Raw genomic sequence first — 8,907 nt, forward strand, 5'->3', positions numbered from 1 at the left:
CACATGAGATACCAATTCACACCCTCTACGAGGACTATAATCAAAACGACATGTTAAATTGAAATAAGTTTGTCCTAAAGCTGCTTCCATAGGTATTTTAAGTTTGGACTAAAAGTTTCTCCATGCACAGTGAACCATAAACTAACTTGATATGTAAACAGACTGTAATCTACTCCTGTAACAAGTAGCTGAGTCTCAACCAATCACAGCAGCCAAGTTTCAGCCAATCATGAGTGGCCAACTGTTTAAGCTATTTTTTAAATAAGGCACATGCTGAGCTGTAACCAATCCAGTTGTTTCTATACCTCATTTCTGTTTTCTGTACATCACTATTCTTTTTCAGTCCATAAATGTTATCTGACCATGCAGCTGGAGTTGTTCTGAACCTATTCTGGTTATGGGGACTGCCTGGTTTGTGAATCATTTCTTGCTCAGTTAAACTCTGTTAAATGTAATTTGCCTAAAGTTTTTCCTTTTAACAGATTTGTGTCAGAAGTGGGATCTGAGGTAGAGCTTTCGGTGACTCCCAGAAACAGCAAGTGAACAAGTGAGGCACCCACCAGGCCTAACAGAGAATTATAGTTAAGTTCTCAGATTCCAAAGCTCCACAGGCTTGTGTTTTGAGCTGAGTTTTGTGTGAGCAAATTTTTGATTCTGACTGTATGTTGATTCTGGAATCATGAATAAAAGTCAGTTAAGTTCTTTAAGTTAAATTTGTTGGAATTTTGTCTTTTAATACTTTGGGTGAACCAGATGAGCCCTAACTTCTGAGGCCCATTGTGGAATGCAGGAGAAGCACTGCTGACCTCTTTTGAGGTCACATGCCTTCTTTATGTAGCCTTAAATGTTGTGAGTTCCTCTAAGGTTGAGCTCTGTTCTTTTCTCATTAAGCACTCCATTCAATTTTTGGCTTTTGAATCCATTGTTTTGTACTGTGAGAAGGCATATGACCTTTGGGGTTTGCAGTGACTGGAAAGTCACTGGAAAAAACTGTGCTAGGTCCAGAGTTGGATTAGATTTAATAGTTAAGTGCATTGAACCCAAAAGACCTCAGGTAACTGACTGGATTAGACAGAAACTAAATCGAGTTGAGCATCAAATTGATTGTCACAATTCTAGGTGTCTGAGATGACACTATTTGGAACTCCAGCTAATTTTATGTATCAAAATTTATGAGCCCAGATTATATGCATTTTGAAAGAATGGGTTAACTTCACTAAAAACAACTCAAAATTAACGAGGCCATTCTCATGCTGCTATGAAGAACTGCCTAAGACTGGGTAATTTAAAAATAAAAGAGGTTTAACTGACTCACAGTTCTGAAGGATTGGGGGAGCCTCAAAAAACTTACAATCACGGCAGAAGGGGAAGCAAACATATCATTTACATAGCAGCAGCAAGGAGAGGTGCAAAGCGAATGGGGGAAAGCCCCTTATAAAACCATCAGATCTCATGAGAACAAACTCACTATCCTGAGAAAAGCATGGGGGAACTGACCCCATGATCTAATCACCTCCCAGAAGATCCCTCTCCCAACATGTGGGGACTACAATTCTAATTACAATTCAAGATGAGATTTGGGTGGGGACACAGAGCCAGACCCTATCAGGCCACAATGGGAGGTTTCAATTTGAATCCAGTTGTTTATTTGCAAGGGACATCAGAAAAGAAGGAATCAAAAACTGAGCAAAAACAAGGAGATGCATTATTTAACTGGTATGTAAAGCCATCTAAAAGATTAAATAAATCAACATTTGCTTTCCTAAAAAAAAGTTGCAAAAGGCAGATAAAAAGCTTAAACAACAACTAAGAATGTAATGAAAAAGGACTGTACTCCGGTTTAACCCTAGAGCTGCTTTTTCTCTCCATCTATCTTTACTTCAATATTTTGAGTCCATTAACCTTCTTGTTCAATTACCTTTTCATTCTGGGGATAATAGAAAAAGGGGAAGTTAGTAGGGAATAGGCTTTTTTTTTTTTGCAAGTTCCATATGCTGTGGAAAGCCTATTAAATTTTAGTCAAATTTAACACCTGTCAGTAAGTAAACTAACATCTTACAAAATTCTTTTGTCTTCTTCCAAATCCCATCTAAAACACTATAGCCTGGGTGTGATGGTTCACACCTCTAATCCCTTATGCGTTGGGAGGCTAAGGCAGGAGGATCACTTGAGGCCAGGAGTTTGAGACCAGCCTGAGCAACATAGCAAGATGCTGTCTCTACAAAAAAAAAAAACAAAAAAAACTTGTTTTTTAATTAGCAGGCATGATGGCACATACCTGTAGTCCAAGCTATTTTGAAGGCTAAGGTGGGAGGATCATTTGAGCCAAGGAGTTCAAGACTGCTATGACTATGATCATGCACTGCACTCCAGCCTGGGTGAGAAAGTGAGACCCTACCTCAAAAATTAAATAAATAAAACACTGCAACTTACTTAACAGTGATACTCCACAACTTCTACTGGAAGACAGTGAAGACATTAACTATGTACATGTAATATCAGAATCAGTAGCCCCTCGTGTTGATTTACAAGATACCCCACTGGATAATCCTGAATAAATACTTTCTGTGAATGGGCCTTATGCCAAAAACTCAGAAGGAAAATATCAGACAGGAAATGCTGTTACAACTCAAACTGTATAGCAAGCCTTACCTGTTTAAGGTATTTTTCTTGGCCATTACGTCTTAACTGGGCCTTTATCTATATCCTCCTTTCTTGGTCTGGGCAAATAATGGTATTTAGACTTGATGTCTCAGCTCTTGATTTTGAGTTGGAAATTTTCTATCTTGTTTACTAAGCATTTTAGAAATGCAAATTTGAGTTAAAACTTTTTAATAGTTGCCCCTGCACAGTGGCTGATGCCTGGAATCCCAGCACTTTGGGAGGCCAGGGCAGGTGGACTGTTTGAGCCCAGGAGTTCAAGACCAACCTGGGTAACACAACAAGGCCCTGTCTCTATTTTTTAAATATTTTTAAAAATTTTAATAGTTACAAAAAATGGGATAAGTAGAGCAGACAGTGATAGGGTTAAAACAAAGGCTAAATCTACCAAAGATTGGACAGAACAGAGGGGCCCCTGCTGGTTTGCCAACATTACAAGATCCCAAATCAATTCACTCTATTTACCCCAGTTTGGAGAAAATTTTAAAGCCAGAAGGCAGAAATTACAATGAACAACCTAGCTAGCAATTGCTTAGGGTAATGATCAAGCAGGTCAGTGAAGGCCAAAGGTCCCTTGATTTAACCCCTTGATGGAATAGGATAAAAGCTGTTAGATGAACTTGCCATAGTTTCAAAATTCTTTTTCAGTAACTTAAAGTCTTAAAGTCATAATAAATTAAGAGAAATTCATAACATGTCTGGGTTATTTCTAAGTAGGTTAAAATGCTAAAACATTAATTTCTAAGCATAAGTTTAATTTTATACACTTTGGCATCTTGTTTTTTTACAGTGTAGAAAAGCTAAACATATTTGGCTATGTTAATAAGCAAAAATTGTGTTTTGATAAATGTTTCTAAAAAACATTTCTAAATATATTTGGGTATGTTAATAAACAAAAATTGTGTTTTGAGAAAAGTTTCTCAAAATTATTTTAAATGCCGATATAAAACAGTTTAAAATTACTCATGCTCTAGGTTTTCACTAGAAATTAGGATTACTAATAGTTAAAAATTCTAATTAGTATATGGCAATTAAAATTTAAAAAAAGAGAAATTTAAAAAGACACATTTTTGGAAGTGAAGCTGACATGAAAAGCATGTTGTTTTTTAAAAAAACTAGTAAGTTTTTTCTAAAGTAGAATGATTGGTTGTTCCAAAATGAGAAAGAAGAAAACTATAGGACAAATGGCTTAAAGGATATAAAAATGTAGAAAGTTTATAAATGATGACTCTTTTGAAATAAATTTTATGAGTGATCAGGATGGCCAAAATTAGAAGGGAATTATAAGTTTTTTAATTGAGTATTAATATCAAAAGTACACTGATGCAAAAGTAGAATTTGATCCTCTCTGTTGAAACAGGATTTCCTTGGAGTATTAGCCTCTTGATAGGAAGTTGTAAAAGGTTTTTTAGGTAATTGGCCCATGGAACAAAAGTACTTAGTTTTATTAAGATAATTTCCTATTCTTCATGTTGTCTTCCATTAGATCTTTAATTACTTAAGAAAATTGAGTCTTCTTATTATTAAAAGAGCTAAGTTTTTTTGTCCAAAATGATGTAAACTTCTATATTTGCCTTTGAAATCTTTGACAGTCACTTTGCAGATTTGTAGGCTAAGTCAGCCAGTACTGAAATTGTTGACATCTGCAATTTGAATGAACTTTGTAAGACTGATCCAATTCAACTTACATATAACTTACCTAATAAACAGGGCTATGCACCCAAATTGGAGAAACAAAATAGCTATTTTGAAGAATGTAAATCCAATATTAATCACGAACTCATGGCAAGCATAGATGGTCACCTGATACTTCCCGAGTCTTTCAAACTCCCATTATAAAAAGCTCTGCACACCATGACTTATCATGGAAAAGATAAAATGATTAAAATTATAAAAATGTGGTATGGTGACTGCTCTAAAGTAGCCAAAATGGTTTATGACCAATGTTTGTTTTGTCAACCTCATATTCCCGGGGAGACGATCAAAACTTAAGGTATGTTTCTGCTACCTGATGGGCCATTTGACCATTTATAGAGAGATTTCATTCAATTGCCATTTCAACACGTGTTTTTCTGGCTATATAGAAGCATTCCCATGCAGGAAAGCTGATGTGATAACAGTAGCTTAACAGTTATCAGAAAGTTTGTTTCTTTCATGGAATGAAATCTCCAGCAATAGAGGTATTTGTATTGCCGGTCAAGTTGTAAAATAGTTAAATAAGGTATTACAGACACAATAACATTAGGCAGAGCAAACTGAATTGACTGGATTGGCTTGGTCAAAGACAGTGCAGATTAATGGCAATAAGATCCACTTCCACTGAAAAAATAAGTTGACCCTTATGAAATAGTTACTGGAAGGCCTATATCCCTAATAATAAAACCCCATGTATCTTTTGCTCTCTTAAATTCTGACTAAATGCTGCAAGGCTGTAATGCCTTATCCAATGTATATTTTCACTCAGTAAAGGGAGCTTTTTGTGATCCACCACTGAGGACAATCAAACCTTTCATAGTCTAGAACCGGGAGACTGGATCTTACGGAAACAACTTCAGACAAAGACGACCTTTGAACCTCATTGAAAGGGATCATACCACGTTCTTAGAGTCCACACTGCAGCAAAATCTCTGGACCTCAAAACTGGGGTCCATAATCTCAAAACTCAGAAGGGCTTCTCCAATTTCTTAGAACTGTCACACCCATTGGAGACCTTAAGGTAAAACTAATGAGGAAATTTACCCCTTAGAAGCAGAAGACATCCTAGATGTGGACAGCCTTCCCAAGATCCCAGATCAAGACTTCTCCACCATCATGAAACTCTTACTTCTCTTAACGTTTCCTTGCTTACGTCTATCACTTTGACTTGGCAGGATCATGCTGAAATTAAAATTTCATGAGTAGTGTCTTCCAGGGGCTACTTGATGAAGTGTTAGATCTGTCATGCCAAACACAGATCTTTACATGACCTAAGAGATCCTTTAGTTCTCCTCATGGGTAACTCTAGCAACATTCCTGACAGGACTGCTGTTGAAATTGTACTAACGGTAAGATTTCTAGGCCCACTTTCTCTCACTCCCTATTTTAATTTACCCCAGTAATGTAATAAAAAACCAAACCAATGAGCATATCACAAGACAGGTGTCGGGGTCCGGCACGTCTGCCGGGGGACTACCGACCCGCGGGAGTCCCCAAGACCGCCAACGTAGATGTCTCGTTCAACCTGAGAGAGAGAGTGCGCGGAAAAGAAAGAATATAGAAAAGTAGAGTCTGGAGGGCTGCGTGAAGATTATGGCCAAAACGCAGCAAATTTATTTTTGTGGGTTACAGCTTTTATACCTTTTGTCTTGTTTACATTTACGTCATCTCAGCAGAAAGAAACAAAGGGGAAAACAGAAAGGAAACAAAAACTCCATAAAATAGATATCCTGCTCAGGAAGCAGTTTAAGGGGGCTAGTGGTAGTAGTTTACATTTCAATGATTTTACATTCCAAGATAAATGGCACCCTTAAGGTGGCTGGTTAAACCTGTTTTGCATCAGGAGCTAAAACAAAGGCTTGGCTCCAGGGAAAATATGGGCAGAGGTCTCTGCTCCTCTTAGACATTTCAATTGCAGCAAGTTTATTGCTTACACAGAGACTGAAGGGGGAAATGGAAGCAGACAGCACAATGTCCTCATAAACTGCAGGCCTTTGCTTTGCATTCTGTTGTTGCTTTTAGTGAATCAGCTCACGGCCCTGTCTCACTCGACAGCCCTCGAGGTGAGGAAATACAGTACAGGTCCAGCAGCCAAACTGAGGCAAGTCAACTAACTGTCTGGAGCCTTTGGCGCGAACACCACATCTCCCGTTTTTTTACTTTGCAAATGAAGTGTAAACAGCTTCAGTTGCATCTCTCTGAGGGTGGAGAACACAAGATGGAAGACACATGGCAGGCACAACATTAAGCATTACTATTATTAATATGTAGGGAGTAGTACATTTAAACAGACCACACAGGAATTTCATGTCCGAGCAGCAGTCAGTGGCAGCTGTCACCTTCACTAGGAAGACAAGCTAGATTTACAGCATTGTGGGGTAACGCTCAAAAGCCTCAGGAGGGATTGCCGGCTAGGCACATCCCTGGTGTTTGCTGGCCTTACTGCGGCTGTGCCTGTCTTAGGTTGTCCTCCCCTGAGGATCTTACCCGTCATTGACTAACCAGCCATCCCTTCAGGTCCAGCATCATAGTCAATATTATCTTTAGAGGCTAATGGCCTTGCAAGTGATATTAGATTATATGTCACTGAGGAGCACATGCACCTACATTTCTTCAGCTTGAGCCCGCCACCTCTGCTAGGACTGACATTCTGTGTGCCTCTTTTTTGTACAAACACCTCAAATGTTAGCTAACGCCTATTTTACTGTCTAACTTTAAATGATGCAGTTTAGCTTCTAACTTGTCATCAATAGACATTTGAGATCCTATAGCAATAGAAACATTTTTGGCTAAATGATTCACATATACAGCAGTATTAATGGATTTTGAAAGACTAACAGCAGCTGTAGAAGTTATCACAGACACAATGGCTATAATTGCCGACATAGAATCACAAGAAAAAATGGCTAGCATGGCTAAAAATAGAGTAACCGGATTAAGAGAATGTCCTTGCTGACGAACAATGTGTGATGCATCAGCCACTAGGTGTCGCATCTGGGTCCAGGTCGGGACTGGAACCTTTTGAGGAGGTGTCGGCTGGTGCCGCTGGCGATGGACACGGCGGGATGTGGTCCTCCGTAGGCGTAGACATCGGATTCTCAGGGGAAGGGAGTTCAGTGAAGTCATCTGAGGGCTCGGCTGATGAGGAGATGTCAGTGAAGGAAGAGGGATGGTCACTGGCCTCAGAGAGGACTGTCTTCTTCGGGGCATGCTTGACGTGTCGCTCAGGCACCCAGATAGGTGAGGGGGCAGACCTAGGAAAAACACAAACGTGACCTCTGCCCCAAACTAATACAGGGTCAGGGCCATTCCATTGATTAGAAAATAAATCTCTCCATAACACCATAGGCGTGGCTGAGCCCTTTGGGTGCCAGAAACGATTAGCTGCTGAGTGACCTTCTGCATCAAGGGTTAAAAAATTTAGAACATAAAGAGCATGTCGAAGTACATCATGTGGAGACTTGTAAAAGGAAGGAGGTGAATTATTTAGTTTAAGTAATAAAGTTTTAAGGGTGGCATGAGCACGTTCAACAATTCCCTGTCCTTGAGGATTATAGGGAATTCCTGTTTTATGAATCACCTGAAATTGAGAACAAAAGGTTTGGAATGAAGAGCTGGTGTAAGCTGGAGCATTATCAGTCTTCAAAATTTTTGGTGCACCTAGGTTGGAGAACACTAGTAGACAATGAGCAGTCACGTCTTTGACTGCCTCTCCTGTATGGGCTGAAGCTATTATGAAATGAGAAAAAGTGTCAATAGTTACATGCACATATTTTAAACGACCAAAAGAAGCAATATGGGTGACATCCATCTGAAAGATGTGGCCAGGTTGTAGACCACGAGGGTTTACTCCGGTATGTGTGGGTTGAGGTAAATGAGTCACACAAGCAGGGCACTGCTTAACAATGGCACGAGCTTGTTCTCTGGTGATCTGAAACTGCAGTCGCAGGCTACGGGAGCCCTGGTGGTGCAGGGCATGGGACATCTCAGCCTGTCTTAGAGGAGAGAGGGCAGAAGCGATCATTGGGCGTGTGAGAGCATCAGCATTCCTGTTGCCTGCAGAGAGAGGACCGGGTAAATCAGTATGTGCACGAATGTGACCAATAAAGAATTGATGAGTCCGCTTGCAGATAGTCTGCTGTAAAGGAAGAAGTAGGTGTATTATAGCAGAACTGTCAGAAAATGACAAGGGTGCTGTCTCTAGCAGATTGATCAGGTTAACTACATATTGACTGTCAGAGTATATATTAACTGATTGACCACAGGTGGAGAGCACATGTTGAACAGCAAGCAATTCTACCCTTTGGGCGGAAGTTTCAGGTGTCTGGAAAGAAAAGGGAACATCATCAATTTGTCCAGCAGCAAGTCCGTTTGAGGAACCGTCTGTGAATGCCAAAGCGGCCTGAGAAATCGGCTGCAAAGAACATGTCTTGGGGAAAATAAGATTACATCTGGAATAAAAATGCAGTATTTTGTCTTTGGGATAGTGGCAGGAAAGCTGCCCTGTGAAATCTGCAAGAGCTAATTGCCATGAGTCAGAAAATGACCACA

The sequence above is a fragment of the Callithrix jacchus genome, chromosome 17 (assembly GCF_049354715.1).
Source record: "Callithrix jacchus isolate 240 chromosome 17, calJac240_pri, whole genome shotgun sequence".
Classification (NCBI taxonomy): domain Eukaryota; kingdom Metazoa; phylum Chordata; class Mammalia; order Primates; family Cebidae; genus Callithrix; species Callithrix jacchus.